This window comes from Nicotiana tabacum, chromosome 8 (assembly GCF_000715075.1).
Source record: "Nicotiana tabacum cultivar K326 chromosome 8, ASM71507v2, whole genome shotgun sequence".
Classification (NCBI taxonomy): domain Eukaryota; kingdom Viridiplantae; phylum Streptophyta; class Magnoliopsida; order Solanales; family Solanaceae; genus Nicotiana; species Nicotiana tabacum.
This window is the reverse complement of record NC_134087.1, coordinates 38,287,695-38,311,019: the sequence shown is the minus strand read 5'-3', so window position 1 is coordinate 38,311,019 and position 23,325 is coordinate 38,287,695. Positions and strand designations below refer to the sequence as shown.

General features: G+C 40.1%; 1 pseudogene; it reads right to left on the bottom strand.

The window, feature by feature from the left end:
* Positions 1 to 18,208: 18,208 nt before the first annotated feature.
* Positions 18,209 to 23,116, bottom strand: LOC142161725 (ABC transporter G family member 1-like; annotated as a pseudogene).
* Positions 23,117 to 23,325: the final 209 nt, after the last annotated feature.

Genomic DNA, 23,325 nt, shown 5'->3' with positions numbered 1-23,325 from the left:
CTCGATTATCAACAAGAATCAGAAATAAAAAAAGTGCATAGCATCACCCTTCATGCTTTTACTCTCGTCCTCACCATAAGAATCAATATAATTTGCACGGCATCACCCTTCGTGCTTTTACTCTCATCCTCACCATAAAAATCAATATAATCTGCACGACATCACCCTTCATTCTTTTACTCTCGTCCTTACCATAAAAATCAATATAATCGGCACAGAATTGTACATCGTGTGGCACGACATCACCCTTCGTGCTTTTACACTCTCTCACCAAAACAATGCATGGCATCACCCTTCGTGCTTTAACACTCTTCCTCATCCAAACAACAATCACAAAGCAATAAGGGCAAGGGAATCAACAAATTCACAATAAAAATCACGGCAAGGGAACAATAGTACAACGATCCTATCCCGGCAAGGGAAACAATATCAACAATAATATCATGGCAAGGGAAATAGCATTAAGACAACAACATCCCGGCAAGGGAGACAAAATCAAGATCCTTTTTTTTTTCTTTTTTTCACATTTACTTCACAACTCAATTCACAAGTTGGGCCAATGCTCTATAATGTTCAATTTCCAATTATACTTCCACAAATCGTTTTACAACTTGAGTCAACGCTCTTCAATATTTGAAGACCAATATTTCTTTCACAAACTTTGCTCAACAATAGAAATCATCACATAAGGCAGGAACAATACAAACAGAGTGGCATTAATCATAGTATAAGACTCACGGGCATGCTCGACACCAACGTATAGATACTCGTCACCATGACTATACGTCATACTCAACAATTAACACATAGAAAATAAGACTCAACTCTTAATCTCTCAAGCTAAGGTTAGACCAAATACTTAACTCGATGCCACAAACACAATTCAAGCCTCAACTACTGCTTTACCTTTTGTTTCCACCACCAACTCACTTGTATCTAGCCATAATTTACTTAATGATATCAATAAATACTAAATGCATCAACTCTAATGCATAAAATAGCTTTAATAAAGTTTTCCCTAAAAAGTCAAAAATTGACCCCGGGCTCGCTTGGTCCAAATCTGAAATTCGGATCAAAACCTGATCACCCATTCACCCCCGAGCCCGGATATATAATTGGTTTTGGAATCCGACCTCAATTTGAGATCTAAATTTCCAAATTTCAATATTCTTAGGTTTTACCCAAAATTCCTAATTCCACCATGAAAACCCTAGATTCTAGGATGAAATCTTGTTAAAAGAAGTTAAGGAGTGAAAGAAATAAGTTAGAAATCACTTACTAGGGTTTTGGAGAAGAAAGAGTGTTTGGAAAATCACCTCTTATGTTTTTAGGGTTTTGAAAAGTGAAAAATAACTGAAGGTCCTATTTAAATATACCCGTCTCAGACCCTCTCCGCGGACCGCATAAAGAGGACTGCGGCCGCGGAGCTCCACCACGGACTGCAAGAAATCGAGCGCGGCCGCAAAGGAAAGGCCTTGCCCCACCACGGACTGCATGATTCTCACCACGATTGCGAAGTCCCCACCGCGGCTGCAAAGGTTTTTCCACGGACCGCGAGACCTGACTTCAGAGTCCTACAACTTACTCTAAACCTGCAATTTTTTTCTAAGTATAAAAACATCCCAGAACCTATCCGAAACTCACCCGAGCCCTCGGGGCTCCAAACCAAATATGCATACTAACTCAAAAAACATCATATGGACTTACTCGTGCGATCAAATTGCCAAATTAACACATTTAACAACGAATTTAGCATCAAGATCAAAGAAATATCTCATGAACTCTTAAGTTCCATTTTTAACAACCGAGGGTCCGATTCACGTCATTTCAAGTCTGTTTCTTACCAAATTTTATAGGCTCAACTTAAATCACATATAAGACCTGTACCAGGCTCCAGAACCAAAATATGGTCCCGATACCATCACATTCAATTACATTTCAAATTTCCAAAACTCTAAAATTTTCAATTAAACAATTTTCTTCAAAAATTCATTTCTCAGTCTTGGGACCTCAGAATTCATTTCCAGGCGTACACCCAAGTCCCATATTTTCCTACGGACCTACGGGACCATCAAATCATGGGTCCAGGTTTGTTTACCCAAAATTTTGTCTGAAGTCTACTTAAATTCATTTTAGAAGCAAAATTCATCATTTTCACAGATTTTCACAAAATAGCTTTCCGGATACACGCCCGGATTGTGCACGCATATCGAAGTGAGACAAAAAAGAGGTTTAAGGCCTCGGGACACTGAATGAACTTGCAACACAAGTGATGACCTTTTGAGTCATTGCAGACTTATTCCATGCTAATATTTGCTACGACTAGGCTAGCTAAATTCCAAGTAAATTTTACCTGGTCGGTATTGATTTCATTAAAACTTAGCTAGGGATATCCCTAGCTAAACTTACAAAGGTTCTAGCCTTTTGCAATGTTTGCCTGGAATGTTTCCTTAGCTAAATTAGTAGTGGGATTTTTGTCAAGGACATTCTATAGCTAATTTGGTAGCTAACTTGATAAATATCCTACTGTCATGGCCCTCCACATCATCATGCCATGTAGGTGCCACTTGGCATAAATTTTTGCCATATGGAAAGCTTACACATGAAATAGACTAGCACATGTGGGAAGGTTCTAGAGAAATATGGAGATTTATCATGGAAGAACTTAGAACCTATGGATTTGCTCGGAAAGTCCTTGGAAGATTCTAGCTATGTAGAGAATTCTAAAGACGGGTCTTACTTGTAAATATCAAGGACTTGTATAACAATTAATATTTATATACTGGCCCTAGGATACTAGTATATAAAGGGGGAAATTCATTTGTAACTCACCAAGCAAAACAATCAAGTTTCTCTATGACAAAAAACTTCTTTGGCAAGTTTCTCTTACCTTTCTTATGTAACATTCTCTTAGCGATCTTGAGTGTAATATTTTAGGCTGACTTGGCAAAGCAAGATCGTGAGCAAGTTGTGCAAGATCGTGAGTAAGTTGTCAAGTGTCGCACGTGTACTTAGTTAAAGACTAAGGACGTGATAACGTAGTATCAAAGCAAAGATTATGACTAAAGGAATGTTAGAAAGAATACAAGAAATTGCTAGAAGGAAGCTTTGTAGGGAACCATGATCGGGATTATCAAGGGCGTGGTATTTGCAAAAGGGACAAATGTGAAGTTCCTAAACAAAAGGAGTATGGTGGTGCACGGGACACACATGAGGTAGATGACTTACTTTGGAGGATGGACAAGTACTTTGACGTAGTCAAGGAGGATGGCGAAGTTGTTAAGGTACTCAACGCCACAATGTATTTAACCTAGGTTCGGGGTGGCGTCAGAAGTGTGCCAACATGGAAAAAGGGCTATGCAAGATTGAGACGTGGGGGCAACTCAAAAAGGAGTTGAGGAAGAATTTTTACCCAATGAATGTGGTGTAGGCTAGGCGGAAGCTAAGGAAGATCCAACAAATAGCCACAATTTGGGAGTATGTGAGCAAGTTCACTACCTTAATGCTGCAAATCCCGTCGTTGTCCGAGGAAGATTCCCTCTTCTACTTCATGGATGGGTTGCAAAATTGAGAAAATTAGGATTTAAGAAGACATCAAGTAGCTAATATGAACAAGGCCATAGTGGTAGCCGAGTTGCTCGTTGACTTCAAGATGGAGCCTCCCAAGTCTAAAGAAGGCAACACCGAGAGGCATGGGGGAGATCATCATAAGAAAAATGGAAAACACATAGCCGAGGTCTGCAAGAGCAATGGCAAGGGGCCATCCCATAACAGATAGGGGTCCAAGAGCAACGACAATGGGCCGAAAAATGGTAGCGAGTACGTGCCTAAGGGAGGGTGCTACTTCCATAAAGGATCACATCGGACAAGTAAATGCCTAGAGTTGGGGAAGCTTTCAACAATGATTGGGAACTTTACTTAGTCACACAAGGGTGATACAGGAGGGACCGCCTGCATTAGGGGGATGCTCTTGGAATCTAAGCTGAAAGTAAAGGATTCCAAAGCATATCTTGGCACCATGCAAATAGAGCAGGGTGGCAACGAGAAACGTTGGGCAGACATAGTTGAAGAGGATGGCAAAGTACAAAGTGATGGCATGCTATCAGAATTAGACGATACACTAAGCAGAAGGGTCAAGTTTCCTATCAAGGCTGGACCACGGAGGGAAGCCAAATAGGAAGTGGAAGCATGGACCCGATGCTTAAGAAGTTGCTAGACTTGGTTGAGTTATGGGGAAATTCATGCCAAGAGCAAGGAGAGGAATCCGATAGGTGGAGGATCGAGGCCATCATTGCTAGCCGTCCAAAGTACAAACGGGGCAAGAAGAAAGGTGACCAGTACCTTGTGACATGGGAAGTTGAATCGCTCCATAGGGCATCATGACTAATGGATAAAGAACTCCGACGATGCTAAAGCGAGTTGCGCGCGTATGTGATGATGCTTTGTGCCGAGGGCGGCACAAAATTGGGTGGGGAGAGTGTCATGGCCTGCCATATCATCATGACATGTAGGTGCCAGTTGGCATATATTTTTGTCATATGAAAAGCTTACATATGAAATAGACTAGCACATGTGGGAAGGTTCTAGAGAAATATGGAGATTTCTTATGGAAGACCTTAGAACCCTATGGATTTACTAGGAAAGTCCTTGGAAGATTCTAGCTATATAGAGAATTCTAGAGAAGGGTCTTACTTGTAAATATTAAGGACTTTTGTAACGACCCGGTCGGTCATTTTAAGAATTAACTCCCCAATCTCCTATTAAATGCATTCCCCGTATTTGTTTCTGCTATTGTGGGTTGTTGGGAGTATTTATTTGGATTCGGAGAGTTCTGGGACACTTAGTCCCTAAATGAGAGCCTATGTTTTAGAATTTGGACCATAGTCAAAGCGGTGTAAAGACAGCCTTGGAATGGAATTCTGTTGGATCCGTTAGCTCTATTGGGTGATTTCGGGCTTAAGGGCATGTTCGGATTGTGTTTTGGAGGTCTGTAGCCTATTTAGGCTTGAAATGACGAAAGTTGAATTTTTGAAGTTCCAGTTCGATAGTGAGATTTTGATCTAGGGGTTGGAATGGAATTCCGAGAGTTGGAGTAGCTTCGTAGTGTGGAATGAGACGTGTGTGCAAAATTTCAAGACATTCGAATGAGGTTTGATAGACTTTCTGATCGATAACAAAATTTGGAAGTTTTGGAAATCCTTAGGCTTGGATTGGAGAGTAATTTGTGGTTTTAGCGTTGTTTGATGTGATTCGAGGGTTGGAATAAGTGCGTTTGATGTTTTAGGATTGGTTGGTATATTTGGTTGAGGTCCCGGGGGCCTCGGGTTAGTTTTGGGTGCTTAACGAAAGTAGAATTGGACTTAGGAGAAATGTGAAGGTTGCTGAAGATCTGTCATAACAACACCTATGATTACGGGACCGCAGGTGCGTGATCGCAGAAGCGATTAGTGAGCCGCAGATGTGGCCAGGCGCTTGGAGACCAGAATCCGCAGGTGCGATAGGTTGAGCGCACCTGCGAAACCGCCGATGCGGTAGAAGAAGCGCAAGTGCGGCCCTGTCTTTTAAGTTAAATTTCGCAGATGCGCACCTAGGACCGCAGGTGGGGGTCCACAGGTGTGAGGAAAAGGCCGCAGGTGCGGAAAACCTGGTCCAGAACCTATATAAGGTCACAATCGAGAATTTTGCCCATTCTTTCACCATTTTCATCCGGGATTTGAGCATTTTGGGAGGTTTTTGAGAGGGAATTCAAGGGATCTTCGAGGAGGTAAGATTCTTGGAACCTAAACTCATTATTATGGTAATTTTTATCATTGTAAGCATGAAATATGAAGGAAAATCAGTGGTAAATTGGGGGTTAGGGCTTGGGTAATTGGAGAGCTTTGAGTAGTGATTTAAGGGGCCATTTGAGATTCGATTTTGGTACTTTTGGTATGAATGAACTCGTGAGAGTGTGAGGATTCTGAATTTGTAAATTTTACCCGATTCCGAGACGTGGGCTCGGAGTGCATTTTGGTCATTTTTCCTAATTTCCTGTATTAGATTAGAATTACTTGAAGTTATATTTACATTATGCAATTACTTTGAATAGATGTGGGCCATTTGGAGTTGGATACTCGTGGCAAGAACGTGGTGTTGAGTTGATTGAGCGGGTTCGAGGTAAGTGACTTGCCTAACCTTGCGTGGAGGAAACTCCCCTTAGGATTTTGGTATTGTTGATATATGAAATGCCTTGTATGTGAGGTGACGAGTGTGTACTTGTGCTAATTGTTGAAAATCCTTTTTTCATTAAGTAATTATAACTGTGTTTTTTTTCCTGTTTACACTACTTTCGATTTTAGCCTACTGTTAGCTTAGGGAAGCATGACTAATTGATTTAATTGCTTTACTTGCTCAAACTGACTTATTTGAATTCAGTGCAACATGCTAGGTTAGGAAGACCTGTTTTACCCTGGTGTGAAATATTGATTGAATGGAATATTCTTCGTGTTGCTGCTGTGTGTTTACTTTAGGACTACGAGATGATATCCCGGGAGATCCCCTATTTGTTAACTTTGGGACTACGGATCGATATTCCGGTAGATCCCCCTGCACATTTACATTGGAACTACGGGACTGCACCTGTTAGATTCCCCTAGTATTGAGTATTTACATTTGGGACTACGGATTTGTATTCCGGGAGATACCTGCGCAATATGAGTTGGACTACGGGATGACACCCAGGAGAGCCACTGGATATTTATATTTGGGACTACAAGACGGTAACCTAGGAGATCCCCGATTGTTTCCTCTATGTTGAGTTGTATTCCTTCTGTGATTATTTTGTCTCTGTTGTAGTTGTTGTTGTATCTTACTATCCTGTGTTACTTCTTACTGTATTACTTAATTATATTGTATTATTCTATACTGTTATACCTTGTTTTTCATATAAACTCAGTAGGGCCCTGACTTTCCTCATCAGTACCCGACTAAGGTTAGGCTTGGCACTTACTGAGTGCCGCTGTGGTGTACTCATGCCCTTTCTGCATATGCTTTTCATGTGTAGATCCAGGTACTTCGACTCAGCCCTACTAACCTTGAGGCAAGGTGATTCTCTAGAGACTTCGAGGTATATCTGCCGCGTCTGCAGACTGATGAGTCCCTTACTATTCTTTCTTAAAGTATTATCCCTTCTATAGTTACTTTTGTTTAGACATTCTAGAGTTAGATACTTGTAGATATTCAAAACCTTGTGATTTCATGAGATTCTGGATTTTGGGAAATGTAGTTCCAGTTTGAGAATTGTATTGTATATGCCGAGCGACATCTTAAATGCTTCACTTTGATATTTTTTTTCTACAGTCTTGGCTAGTTTTATTCTGTTGATTTCTTTTCCGCAATTTGTTAGGCTTACCTAGTCGTAGAGACTAAGTGCCGTCATGACAGTTCACGGAGGGCGAACTTAGGTCGTGACAAGTTGGTATCAGAGCTCTAGGTTCATAAGAGTCATAAATCACAAGCCAGTTTATTAGAGTCTCGCAGATCGGTACGGAGATGTCTGTACTTATCTACGAGAGGCTATGTAACTGTTAGGAAAATTCCACTTTAGTTGATTTCCTTATCATGCGAGATTTTTGATATCACAATTCTAAACTTCTTTTTTCTATTCTCTCACAGATGGTGAGAACCAGAGATGATCAGGCACTCGCGCCCCCTACTGGAGCGGTCAGAGGTCAAGGCCGGAGTAGTGGCCGAGGAGGCGCCCGTGATGTAACCAGAGCATCAAGGAGACACCAACAGTTCCCGCTAAAGCCCAGGCCGCTGATACGCCTACCGCTACTACTATCCAGCACTTCAGAAGACTTTTGCACCGTCATGAGCATGTACACTTATTTGGCTCAGGCAGGGTTGCTTCCCCTTGCTGCAGCCACATCTCAGGCCGGGGGAGGAGCACAGACTCTCGCTGCCCACACTCCGGAGCAGCGAGTGTATGTTGATCAGGTCCCAGAAATTATTCATGTACCGCCTGCAGTCCCAGATTAGCCCGAGGACAGGGCATCGGCTTCAGATGATGAGCAACGGAGGCTTGAGAGGTTCAAGAAGTATAAGCCTCCTGTATTTAGTGGTTTAGCATAAGATGATGCCTTGGGATTTCTAGAGGAGTGTCACCGTATCCTCTGCACTATGGGTATATCAGGATCGAGTGGGGTCTCTTTCACTGCCTTCCAGCTAAGAGGAGTCGCCTACCAGTGGTGGCGTACTTATGAGTTGGACAGTCCGGATGAGGTAGCTTCACTAACTTGGACTCAATTTTCAGATATGTTCTTGAGAGAGTTTGTTCATCAGAGCCTCAGGGATGCATGGCGCACAGAGTTTGAGTATTTACGCCAGGGCACTATGACTGTTTCGGAATATGATGTTCGTTTCACTGACTTGGTTAGGCATGCACCAGCCTTGGTTGCTACTGTTCACAAGAAGGTTCGCTGGTTTATTGAGGGGCTTGTTCCGAGCATCAGGTTTAGCATGGCTCGTGGTTGGAGATGGATATTACTTATCAGCAGGTGGTGAACATTGCTAGGAAAGTGGAGGGTATGCATGCTAGGGAGAGAGAGGAGAGGGCTACCAAGAGGTCTCGAGAGTCGGGCCATTATTCCGGTGCCCGTGCTCCAGCTGCAGTTCGTCATGGTAAGGGTTATATGAGTTGCCGTATTCATTCAGCTCTTCCTGCAGCCAGTGGTATTCCAGCTCCTCCTAGGCCTCAGGAGCCTTATTATGCACCTCTAATATCTAGTGCACCTCCTACGCGGGGTGCTTTTAATGGTCAGTCTAACAGACTTGGCCCAAGCCAGTCACAGCCACCACGTCCTCCTGGAGCTTGTTTTGAGTGTGTTGACACATGCCATATGGTGAGGGATTGCCCTAGACTTATGAGGGGTGCACCTCCACAATGTTCTCAGCCACAGCGTGCCGTACAGAGTTCTCAGGCTATGATTACATCACCAGTTGCTACCCCACCTACTCAGCCAGCTAGTGGTAGAGGTCAGGGAGGTAGAGGTCGCCCTAGAGAGAGAGGCCAGGCCAGATATTATGCCCTTCCTGCCCGTACCGAGGTCGTTGCCTCATTCTGTTATCACAAGTATTGTCATGGTTTGTCATAGATATGCATCAGTTTTATTGGATCCAGGCTCCACCTATTCTTATGCGTCTTCTTATTTTGCCCCGCTTTGAGTGTATCTCGGGATTCTTTGAGTTCCCCTATTTTTGTTTCTACTCCTGTGGGAGATTCTCTTGTTGTAGACCGCATTTATCGGTCGTGTTTGATTGCTCTTAGTTGTTTTGAGACCAGAGCCGATTTGTTAATTCTCAGCATGGTAGATTTCGATGTTATCTTAGGCATGGACTGGTTGTCGTCCCATTATGCTATTCTTGATTGTCACGCCAAAATCGTGAAGCTGGCTATGCCAGGCGTTCCGAGAGTTGAGTGGAGGGGTACCTTAGATTACACTCCCAGTAGAGTTATTTCTTTCCTTAAAACTCAACGAATGGTTGAGAAGGGGTGTGACACATATCTAGCTTATGTGAGAGATGTTAGTGTTGATACCCCTACAGTTGATTCAGTTCCAGTAGTTCGAGACTTCCCTGATGTGTTTTCGGCTGATCTTCTGGGTATGACACCCGACAGAGATATTGATTTTGGCATTGATTTGTTGCCGAACACTCAACCCATTTCTATTCCTCCTTATCGTATGGCTCCTCCTGAGTTGAAGGAGCAGTTGCAGGAATTGCTTGACAAAGGCTTTATTTAGCCCAGTGTATCACCTTGGGGTGCTCCTGTCTTATTTGTGAAGAAAAGGGATGGTTCTATGCGTATGTGTATTGATTATCGCCAGTTGAATAAAGTTACAGTGAAGAACCGGTATACTTTGCCTCGTATTGATGATTTGTTTGACCAACTTCAAGGTGCGCGAGTGTTTTCTAAGATTGACTTGCGTTCAGGTTACCATCAGTTGAAGATTCATGAGCCAGATATCCCGAAGAATGCTTTCAGGACTCGGTATGGTCATTACGAGTTCCTTGTTATGTCATTTAGGCTGACTAATGCCCCATCGCCTTTATGCATTTGATGCATAGTGTGTTTCGGCCATATCTTGACTCGTTCGTCATTGTCTTTATTGATGATATTCTGGTGTATTCTCGGAGTCGGGAAGATCATGAGCATCACCTGAGGATAGTGCTCCAGAATTTGAGGGAAAAGAAGTTATATGCAAAGTTCTTGAAATGTGAGTTTTGGTTGGATTCCATGGCTTTCTTGGTCACGTGGTATCGAGTGAGGGTATACAGGCGGATCCGAAGAAAGTGGAAGCGGTTCAGAGTTGGCCCAAACCATCCTCAGCTATAGAGATCTATAGTTTTCTTGGCTTAGCGAGTTATTACCATCGATTTGTTGAGGGATTTTCATCTAGTGCAGCACCTATGACCAGGCTAACCCAGAAGGGTGCTCTATTCCAGTGGATGGAAGAGTGTGAGGTGAGCTTCCAGAACCTCGAGACAGATTTGACTACAACCCCAGTTATGATATTGCCTACAGGTTCGGGGTCTTATGCTGTCTATTGTGATGCCTCGAGGATTGGCCTTGGAGTGATATTGATGCAGGACAATAGGGTGATTTCCTACGCATTTAGGCAGTTGAAGGTACATGAAAAGAATTATCCTGTCTATGATCTCGAGTTAGCTGCTATTTTTCACGCTTTGAAGATCTGGCGTCATTATTTGTACGGTGTTCCTTGTAAGATTTATATGGAGCATCGGAGTTTATAGCACTTTTTCCAGCAAAAAGATCTTAATTTGCGACAGAGGAGGTGGTTAGAGTTGCTGAAGGACTATGATATCACTATCTTGTATCACCCGGGCAAGGCTAATATGGTGGCCGATGCTTTGAATCACCGGGCGGAGAGTTTGGGGAGTTTGGCCTATTTACCAGCAGTGAAGAGGCCCATGGCGATTGATGTTCAGGCCTTAGCCAGCCAGTTTATGACATTGGATCTTTGGGAGCCCAGTCGGGTTCCAGACTGCGTGATTTCTCGGTCTTCCTTATTTGATCGTATCAGAGAGCGTCAGTATGATGACCCTCATTTGCTTGTCCTCAAGGACAAGGTTCTGCACAGCGATGCCAAAGATGTGACTATTGGTGACGACGGGGTATTGAGGATGCAGGGTCGGGTATGTGTACCCAATATTGATGGGCTTCGGAAGTTGATTCTAGAGGAGGCCCACAGATCGCGATATTCCATCCATCCGGGTGCCGCGAAGATGTACCAGGATTTGAGACAGCACTATTGGTGGAGGCAGATGAAGAAAGATATAGTTAGGTTTGTAGCTCGGTGCCTCAATTGTCAGCAGGTAAAATATGAGCACCAGAGACCGGGTGGGTTGCTTTAGCAGATAGAGATTCTGGAGTGGAAATAGGAGAGGATCACCATGGACTTCGTAGTTAGACTCCCATGGACTTTGAAAAAGTTCGATGTCATTTGGGTGATTGTGGATCGACTGACCAAGTCTGTGCACTTCATTCCTATGTGTACTACTAATTCTTCAGAGAGGTTGGCAGAGATTTATATTCGGGAGATTGTCCGTCTGCATGGAAATCTAGTTTCCATCATCTCAGACAGAGGTACTCAGTTCACATCACGGTTCTAGAGGGTCGTACACCGTGAGTTGGGTACTCTGGTGGAGTTAAGTACAACATTTCACCCTCAGACAGACAGACAGTCCGAGCGCACTATTCAGATTCTTGAGGATATGCTTTGTGCATGTGTGATTGAGTTTAGAGGGTCTTGGGATTAGTTCTTTCCATTGGCGGAGTTTGCCTACAACAACAGCTATCGGTCCAGCATTCAGATGGCACCGTATGAGGCTTTGTATGGTAGGCAGTGTAGATCCTCGGTGGTTTGGTTTGAGCCGGGTGAGGCTAGATTATTGGGCACAGACTTGGTTCAGGATGCCTTGGAGAAGGTTAAGGTGATTCAAGATAGACTCTGTACATCCCAGCCCAGATAGAAGCGTTACGCGGACCGGAAGTTTTGTGATGTTTCCTATATGGTTGGAGAGCGGGTTTTGCTTCGGGTTTCGCTTATGAAAGGCGTTATGAGATTTAGGAAGAAAGGAAAGTTGAGTCCGAGGTTTATTGGTCCTTTTGAGATATTGAGACGTGTTGGGGAGGTTGCTTATGAGCTTGCCTTACCTCCCAGCTTGGCAGGAGTTCATCTGGTATTTCATGTTTTAATGCTCCGGAAGCATCACGACGATCCGTCACACATATTGGATTTCAGTTCAGTCCAGTTGGAAAAGGATATATACTATGTTGAGGAGCCAGTGGCAATATTGGACAGGAAGGTTTGAAAGCTTAGGTCAAAGAAAATTGCATCAGTAAAGGTTTACTAGCGGGGTCAGCCGGTCGAGGAGGCGACCTGGGAGACCGAGCATGTTATGCGCAGTCGTTACCCTCATCTTTTCATTACTTCAGGTATGTCTCTATGCTCGTTTGAGGACGAACAAATGTTTAAGTGTAGGAGGATGTAACGACCCGGCCATTCCCCGTGTTTCTTTCTGCTATTGTAGGTTGCCGGGGAGGATTTATTTGGAGTTTCGGAGAGTTCTGGGACACTTAGTCCCTAAATGAGAGACTAAGTTTTAGAATTTGGACCGTATCGGAGCAGTGTGAAGACATCCTCGGAATGGAATTTTGTTGGTTCCGTTAGCTCCGTTGGGTGATTTCGGGCTTAGGGGCGTGTTTGGATTGTGTTTTGGAGGTCCGTAGCCTATTTAGGCTTGAAATGCCAAAAGTTGAATTTTTGAAGTTCCGGTTCGATAGTGAGATTTTGATCTAAGGGTCAGAATGGAATTACGAGAGTTGGAGTAGCTCCGTAGTGTAGAATGAGACGTGTATGCAAAATTTCAAGTCATTCGGACGAGGTTTGATAGACTTTTTGATCGAAAATGGAATTTGGAAGTTTTAGAAATCCTTAGGCTTGGATTGGAGAGTGATTTGTGGTTTTAGCATTGTTTGATGTGATTCGAGGGTTGGAATAAGTTCGTTTGACATTTTAGGATTGGTTGGTATATTTGGTTGAGGTCCCGGGGGCCTCGGGTGAGTTTCTGGTGCTTAACGAAGGTAGAATTGGACTTAGGAGAAATGTGAAAGTTGCCAAAGATCTGTCATAACCGCACCTACGGTTAGGGGACCGCAGGTGCGTGATCGCAGAAGCGATTGGCGAGCCGCAAATGCGGCCAGGCACTTGGAGACCAGAATCTGCAGGTGCAATAGGTTGAGCGCACCTGCGAGACCATAGATACGGTAGAAGAAGCATAGGTGCGACCCTGTCCTTTAAGTGGAATTTTGCAGATGCGCACCTGGGACCACATGTGCAGGTCCGCAGGTGCGAGGAAACGGTCGCAAGTGCGGAAACCCTGGGCCAGAACCTATATAACGTCCCAGTCACGACTTTTGCCCATTCTTTCACCATTATCATCTGGGATTTGAGCTTTTTAGGAGGTATTTGAGAGGGAATTCAAGGGATCTTCGAGGAGGTAAGATTCTTGGAACCTAAACTCGTTATTATGGTGATTTTAATCATTGTAAGCATGAAATTTGAAGGAAAATCAGTGGTAAATTGGGGGTTAGGGCTTAGGTAATTGGAGAGCTTTGAGTAGTGATTTGAGGGGTCATTTGAGGTCCGATTTTGGTACTTTTGGTATGACTGAACTCATGAGCGTGTGAGGATTCCGAATTCGTAAATTTTACCCGATTCCGAGATGTGGGCCCGGAGGGCATTTTTGTCATTTATCCTAATTTCGCGTATTAGCTTAGAATTAATTAGTTGAATTAGTTACTTGAAGTTATATTTATATTATGCAATTACTTTGAATAGATTTGGACCATTTGAAGTCGGATACTCGTGGAAAGAACGTGGTGTTGAGTTGATTGAGCGGGTTCGAGGTAAGTGGCTTGCCTAACCTTGCGTGGGGGAAACTCCCCTTAGAATTTTGGTATTGTTGATATATGAAATACCTTGTACGTGAGGTGACGAGTGCGTACTTGTGCTAATTGTTGAAAATCCTATTTTCATTAAGTAATTATAACTGTGTTTCTTTCCCTGCTTACACTACTTTCAATTTTAGCCTACTGTTAGCTTAGGGAAGCATGCCTAATTGATTTAATTGCTTTACGTGCTCAAACTACCTTATTTGAATTCAGTGCAGCATGCTAGGTTAGGAATACTTGTTTTACCCTAGTGTGAAATTTAGATTGAATGTAATATTCTTCATGCTGCTGTGTGTTTACTTTGGGACTACGGGACTGTATCCCGGGAGATCCCCTGCTTGTTTACTTTGGGACTATGGATCGGTATTCCGGTAGATTCCCCTAGTATTGAGTATCTATATATGGGACTCCAGATTTGTATTTCGGGAGATCCCCACCAATATGAGTTGGACTGCAGGACGACACTCGGGAGATTCACTGGATATTTATATTTGGGACTACAGGACGGTATCCTGGGTAATCCCCGATTGTTACCTCTGTATTGAGCTATATTCCTTCTGTGATTATTTTGTCTCTGTTGTAGTTGCTATTGTTTCTTACTATCCTGTGTTATTTCTTACTGTTGTACTTAATTATAATGTCTTATTCTATACTGTTATATCTTGTTTTTCATATAAACTCAGTAGGTCCCTCACTTTCCTCATCACTACCCGATTGAGGTTAGGCTTGGCACTTACTGAGTACCACTATGGTGTACTCATGCCCTTTTTGCGCATGTTTTTTCATGTGCAGATCCAGGTACTTCGACTCAGCCCTACTACCCTTGAGGCGAGGCGATTCTCCAGAGACTTCGAGGTATATTTGTCGCGTCCGCAGACCGAGGAGTCCCTTTCTATTCTTTCTTAAAGTATTAGCCCTTCTGTACTTACTTTTGTTTTGACATTCTGGAGTTAGATACTTGTAGACATTCAAAAGCTTGTCATTTCATGAGATTTCGGGTTTTGGAAAATTTCTTTCCAGAATTGTATTGTATATGCCGAGCGGAATCTTAAATGCTTCATTTTGATATTTTTTTCTACAGTCTTGGCTAGTTTTATTTTGTTGATTTCTTTTCCACAATTTGTTAGGCTTACCTAGTCGTAGAGACTAGGTGCCGTCATGACAGTTCACGGAGGGCGAACTTGGGTCATAACAACTTGTATAATAATTAATATTTACATACTAGTCCTAGGAGACTAGTATAAAAAGGGGATATTCATTTGTAACTCATCAAGCAAAACAATTAAGTTTTCTATGATAAAAAACTTCATTTGGCAAATTTCTCTTGCCTTTCTTATCTACAATTCCTTTAATGATCTTGAGTGTAGTAATTTAGACTGACTTGGCATAGGAAGATCGTGAATAAGTTGTACAGGATCGTGAGTAAATTATCAATTGTCGCACGTATACTTATTTAATGACTAAGGACGTAACATTAGCCTATATTTGGTTTGGCTTGGGATATTTTCTTCAGGCTAAATCCAGCTATGAATAATTCCTATCTTATATATACTGAAATACAAATATAATTTTCTACATAAGACGAAATAAGTAATTAAATCTATTAATTTGCAATATATATATATATAACATTATCTTAAATTAAATAACTAATAACATAAATTCTACTATTCTAAGATATGTTTGGGGGACAACCAGGTCCATTTGGTGGTGGTTGAGAAGTTAAAACAAGCATCCCACACACGACCACACAAGCCGCAACTTTTATTTCTTTTTGCATATCCTCCCGAATATCCGCTTGCATTCGTGCCAGCATGTTCTCCATCCGTTGCTCCAGTGCACTATCAAGAAGTTGGTGAAATTCGGATGTTTTAAAAACTTGTTGGATAGGAATATTTGGAGGATTTTGAGCACACAGGATACATAATTAGTGTCGAATGAGTCTGCCAGAAGATAATTTTTGGGACCAAGACCATATATTCTTCCTTTTTCGCCCCTCCAACTGTTTCAATCCAAGTTTTGAGTAGTTGCTCATCTGGTATAGTTTTCAACAAAAGAAAACAGTTCCTTTGCTAGTATATTCTCTTTCCTCATCTCCATTTGTTTCCATGTTTATTTCCATCTCTGCATCATCTATTTCAAAATCTTCTTCATTCCTTGATGTTGAAGTCTAACCTACCTTCTCTTTAATAATTTTTGTAAATATATTCTGAAAAAATTATAGTAATTAATTATTACATAGAATAAAGAGTTACCAAATAGTTAAAAATTTTGTGAAGACAGTCAGATTGTTCTGTAATGAAAGAAATGGACAATGGAGAAATAAACTTCTCTAATTGACTAAGTAAATAATAAAAAAATGTAAAAAGTGTTCATTTAAATACAGATGGTCATCTTAATATCTTATCACTGTTATTTTCTTGATGTGCACAAGAAGAGGTGCTATAGAGTTGTTGTTTGTTTCTCAAGTTTAGAATGTACAAAATCTTAGAAGCTTTTCTTACAATTCATAGACAAAAAATAGCAGGGTAAGATAAAAGGTGCTTGTGATATTCTACCATAATTATGTCCTTGAACAATAACTTTAACACTAGTCATGTGGATATATTCTTGGGATAGAAGAAAAGAACCACGATAGCATATCGTAGTGCATCATAATAATAAGGCAAACAATAAGCATACAACATAGACAAAATCAATTATCTTCTTTATGCTAACAGAAACAACATGCTTCTATGCTTATTTTTGCTTTATTGAGAAAATATCTTTTTTGGTGTAGCTTCTGATGATTTCAGTATATAAAAAGAAAGCAACAAAGTTTCTTGCTTCATAGGACAAAGGCTTAAGGTTCATGCCTGCCAATGACAATTTAGTCTTAGATTCACAGGCTTGACTTGTTTCTTATCATTTTTATTTTATATTTTGTTGGTTACATTGTTGAAACATTAATTGTAACTTTAGCAATACATCTTATATATTGTTACCAAATATTTAGTGTGCAAGCTTGTTTTCTGTTGGAGCCTAGTTCAATTAAGATATTATGTCATTTTTAATTTTGTAAGCTTGTTTAGTGAACTATGGCAAGAGGAAGACATGAGTAAGATTTAATATCCTGCGCCAACAAGATCTAAGAGTTAATGGCTGGAGAAATAGTTGATGAGCCAAGAATTGAAATAAGTCGAGTTCAATTTCTGGTGAATGTTCGTTTCGAATTTATTCAAGGCATATTTTTATTAATTTTAATTATGAAGTTGATCATAAGTAGTGACATTTAAGATTATGATGCAAATGGGGGGATTTCACATAAGGATCTTTAAATTTTTCTCCTGACATTACACCAGAAGAAGAAACATAAATGGCCCCAATTTGGGTTAACCTGCCTATCCCTCCATGCCCCCAATTTGAACATTTTGGGTTTATGTTTTGATTCTACTACGATACATTTGAGTTACCGTGTTCAAAATATGTTATTTAGCTATAAATTTGGCTAGGAAAGATCTGTAGCTACCATTTAGCAAGGAATAGTCCTTAGCTAATTCCTAGCTATATTGTGACTAAATTTTTGATCGAAAAAATTTGCAAGGAAATAGGACTTCTCTAGCTACATCCCTAGCTAAAGGCGTATATTAGCTAGGGAACTGAAGTCCCAAACTAAATTCCGATGCTAATGGCATGTTCTCCTGTGTATAACTTATCTATTGAAGATATATTTTTTATTTTTCTTATTCTGATTGGTGTAATGTCCTAATTGAATATATTATTTTATTTGTACAAATTTATTTGTAGCATACAAAAAAGGATGTAGTTCCCTAGTGAAAATATTGATTTTACTTATATTGTTAATAATAATAAAGTCGTGATTTCCTTTTTAAAATGCCAATTACATTTGTTTCTTGATGTCAGAGACGTAATTTTCACACAACAACAACATACCCAATAAAATCCCACAAGCAGGATTTGAGAAAGAGATGTAATATTTCATAATTAAAAAGCATATTAAATTGCCCGAATAAACGGAAAAAAATGAACCAAATAAACATTCCGAACAAACTCTATATTAGTTATTACAAGGTATACATTAAAAAAAAATTATGGCACCCACTACCTTAAAATCATAGATCCACCTCTAAACATGCACAAATTGAGAAATGGTCAAATCATTAAATCGCAAGGAACTGAGCGAATTACATCTTATACTTTGTTGGTAGGAATTTCACTAGAAGAAGTGAGTCCATGGAAAGGTGAGGCAGCTACGGACTTGGTCATGATTTGTCTATTTTGGTTTGATAGATCTGATATGGATCTTTTGACTACATGCATGACCTTTTCCTTTGTCTTGATAATCAGAAAGAACATCAAACGATACAAAATTAACGTTCCTACCAAAATGGCAAGGTCTATCCATTTTGAGTATGTTATTTCTACTTGCCATCTATCTCTTAAGACATCTTCTCCACTCATTGTCTGATTATTTCCATTCAGATAATCCGTAAAGTTTAACCCTTCAAATTCATTCTTAAACATACCTTGGTAAGCATACTTTTGAAAGGAAATGTAGTATAATGGGTACTTCCAAATAGGTTTAGGCAATTTATCAGGTAATTGAAAAAAATCACCTGTTAAAATCATCAATCCTTCTATTGCTGCACCTATTACAATGCCAGTGAGGAAATTAGGTCCGATTGCCGCAACGTTCATCGTTAGGGTTTCGACTATCATCATACAAGTGAAGAGGATCAGAGTAAAGTAGCTGAAATGGACAAATCCACTTTGAAATCCAGTAATGAAATAGGCAATGGCACCTGGAACCAATGAATTTAATATCAAGTATGGTATAGAAGAAAGTGTGTTGCTTATTACAAAAGCAAAACATCCATAGTGCCTGTTCAAATTTTCTCGTTGAAATACCTGCAATTTTTATTGAAGTAGTTAAAATTAATTAGTCATGATACAAAATAAAATGTAGAATTCGTTAGTTATGTCATATGAAAAAAAAAGATATAGATATACCTTCATGTCCTCCACAAATGAAGGAAATCCATTAAATGTCATAAATGAAACAATGAAAGCCACCATAAAACCTCTTTCCAAAAAATTAATTTTTAAAACCAAGTTACGATTCATAAAACTATGTGACAATTACTAAGTTTATTGTATTGACATACTTTGAGAATTAACTAAGAAATTTCTAAAATTTCGTCAGAAGATTCTATATCCTGACCTCGATTGAACGATAGCTCGTGTCAACATGATAGTAGATGGAGTCAATACCTTAAGCAAGGGCGAAATAAGTAGCTAATCGCATCCAATAGTAGCCAAGATCGCGAAACATGTTCACAGCTGACCTCCTTGTCAACACTAGGCATTGTGTAGTAAAATTGGCATGGCTTCTTTTTTCCAATACTTCACCACCCTGAAAATAATATACTAATGAATGTTATAGAGTTTTTTCTCATTCCAAACAAGCAACCCTTTAGGGTTTTTTTCCTTACCCGTTGACATATTTCTACAACATGATTCTGAACTTTATAATAGCTCTCAAATGAATTTATGAGAAGATCCACTACTTCTTCGGTAGGTTTTCTTCCAGCTGATGAGCCTTGCTCAATATCCTATAATTATTTATGAACAGAAGGCAAGACATTCAATAAAAAGCAAACGTTGCCCTCTCTCTTAGAAAAGGGAAGTGTATACATTTGACTTACCTCATCAAAGTCTTTGTTTATTGTTTTCAGAAAATGGTCCGGCGGATTTTAAAGAGGCGGCCAAGGAATACCATTTGATGCAAAAAACTATCATAAAAGAAAATAAAAAGAGAGATTAAAAGCCGAACAATTATATATATAGGGACAGATCTACTAATTCTTTGATTCAGTTAGTAAAATGGATCTTGAACTAAGAAATAGACCCTAGAAGCTAAAAAAGGCTATCATGCAATAATCGGGTTCATTGATATTCCTAGTGTTGTAGACAAAGGCGAACTCAGGATTTAAAGATTCTGAACTTTATAATAGCTCTCAAATGAATTTATGAGAAGATCCACTACTTCTTCGGTAGGTTTTCTTCCAGCTGATGAGCCTTGCTCAATATCCTATAATTATTTATGAACAGAAGGCAAGACATTCAATAAAAAGCAAACGTTGCCCTCTCTCTTAGAAAAGGGAAGTGTATACATTTGACTTACCTCATCAAAGTCTTTGTTTATTGTTTTCAGAAAATGGTCCGGCGGATTTTAAAGAGGCGGCCAAGGAATACCATTTGATGCAAAAAACTATCATAAAAGAAAATAAAAAGAGAGATTAAAACCAAGAAATATAAGCATGTCTGCCAATCCACACCAGAATAAATAGAGTTTTTCGAAAAAATATGCTAGTGGAGGAAGATCTCCTAGGAATAAGAGATATAGGGAGTGTGTGCGTGTATATATATATATATATATATATATATATTTAGAGCTTGCATTTTACCTCAATTGCTGCACTAGTTGGACAAATATATACCATTAATCCTGAGGACAAAAGGCACAAGTTTTGAAAGAGGTTAAAAACTTCAACACTAGGTTGATGTATGGATGCAATAATGGTTTTTTCAAATCTTTGACGTGAAATTCTGCTCATCACATAATAAGATGCAGCACTGTCAAGGCCACTGCTTGGTTCGTCAAGGAAAGGAAGTTTTGGTCGCATTAGAATCTCCATGCAAATGCTTAATCACTTCTTTTCTCCTCCACTAATTCCTCCAATTCTTGTGTTCGTCGCATCTTGTAACCTCATCTCCTTTATACTCTTCTCTGCTATTCTTTTCTTCTCTGCTTTTGTCATAGAATCTGGCAGTTGAAGTTCTGCTGAGTATAACACTGCTTCTTTAACCGTTAGTGTTGCTATCAACGTTTCATCTTGAGTTACGCAACCCTGGTTTTATAGGAAAAATTACGATGAATTCTAATCTTAACAATCATCACAAGGGAACAATTGATTAAGGAGACGTTAATTAATAGAAAGAAAACTTAAATAATGATAGTATTAACTATTTAGCTAAATGCTAGTTATCTTACAGATGTTCCATAAGAAAGTTTTTGTTTGTGACCATTGATCAGAATATCACCGCTCTGCCTCGTGCTGAAATCCAGTCGCCCTAAGAGGTAGTCATCTGGTAATCAGTCATAAATATTTCGAAAAGAGACTAACTAGCTAGCAGAACAATTTAATATAATATCCTCGCCCCCCCCTCTTTCTTTTTCTAAAGACACCAACAAAAAAGCCCAGAGCAATCTCATCAGTGGGGTTTGGAGAGGATAATATGTACCCAGTCAAGTAGGACCTAAAGCGCCTGAATCTGCACATGGGGTGCAGGGAATAAAAAGAGGATTCCAACTCAATAAGTAATAATAAAACCAGTAAAAGCGATGAAACAGTGAAAACATGTAAAAACACTTAGTTCAGAAGAAACTTCCTTAAAATAACATTTTTAACAGTTAAACAATTAAATGAAGAGCAACTAGAACAGATAAACACATAAAAATCCGCCCCTCGGGCAATATCATGGAACAACACCAGCCCATCGGGCTATATCTCATATCACAATGGGTACTCGTGCTCACTGGGAGTGTACAGACTCCATGAGGGACCCCTTACGACCAAAGCGCAATATCAAGTCATCTCGTGGCATAATCAGTAGGCTCTCGGCCTTATATCAACAAGTCACCTCGTGGCGTACAATCTTAGGCCCTCGGTCTCATAATTATAAATCAATGTATCCTCACAACACTGGCCCTCGGTCTTACTCAGTCAGAATCTCATAAGCCACTCGGGCAACATTAAAACATGATGCTCAGCCCAAATTATCATTTAAAAATATCATTTAATGTGTTATAACAAAGTAAATATGGCTGAGTTATCAAAATAGTAGAATATAGCATGACTAGGTACAAGTATAAAGTCAAAACAGTGAGAAAATATCAGTAAAAATTTCATAAGGGTCCAAATAGTTGGCACAATGCCCAAATATGGCATTCATCCCAAAACATGATGATATCAAATAGCTTTAATCAAATACGCGGTAAAACAGTCATTCGGGATGGACTAAGTCATAATCCCCGACGGTACACGACCCCACGCTCGTCATCTAGCGTGTGTGTCACCTCAATATAGCACAACAATGTGAAATTCAGGGTTTCATACCCTGAGGACAACATTTACAATCATTACTCAACTCTATCCTCTGATGACCCAAAATGTCATCTTTAAATTAAATAATCATCTCGGTATTTTGAAGACCTTGAAAAGCGGTATCAATAATTTCTCGACTTGCGTGCACAGCCCGTATAATTTTCTGGAAGGTTTTTATGTGAAAAATGGATTAAATTATGAACTAGAGCTTTAAAACTCAATTGAGTTGACTTCGGTCAACATTTTGAGCAAACGAACACGGATAAAAGTTTTGACCATTCCGGTTGTTCTGTATCGTGAATTGGGACTTGGTCATATGCCCGAAAGCGAATTTGGAGGTCCCTAGATCAAACTATCGCCATTTAACGGAATCTAGAAATCTAAGGTTAAAGATTTCTTAGGTTTGACCGGAGAGTTGACATTTTGATGTCGGGGTCGGAATCTAGTTCTAAAAATTTTCATAGCTTTGTTATGTCATTTATGACTTGTGTGCAAAATTTGAAGTCAATCGGACTTGATTTGATAGGTTTTTGCATCGAATATAGAAGTTGGACGTTCTTAGTTTCATTAGGTTTGAATGGGGATGTGATTCACGGTTTTAGCATTATTTGATGCGATTTGAGGTTTCGTCTAAGTCCGTATCATATTTTAAGACTTGTTGGTGTATTTTGTTGAAGTCCCGAAGGCCTCGGGTGGATTTCGGAAGGTCAACAGGTAGAAAAAGCTGCTGAAATTCTCTTTGGGAAGCTGCTGTCTTTTTTTTACAGCATCATGTACAGTACCCCGTGAACAGTACCATGTATAGTATCCCATGAACAGTGCCGTGTACGGTACCCCATGAAGTACCCCCGTGAACAGTCGTGAATAGTGTGAACGCGTGAACAGTACCCGGAATTTTTCTGGACAGAACATTAAGTTCTGAAAATTCCATTTTTAGCGAATTGGAGCTCAGGAAGAGGCGATTTTCGGGAGTTTTTCAGAGAAAACAATAGGGTAAGTGTCCTTAACTTAATTTTGGTTAGATTACCCGAATCTATTACTAGTTTTGGCATTTAATTGGTGATTTCTAATTGGGAAAATTTTGAAAACCCTCTTGGTTTAATTTGAAGATTTGAGGGTCGAGTTGATGTTGAATTTTAG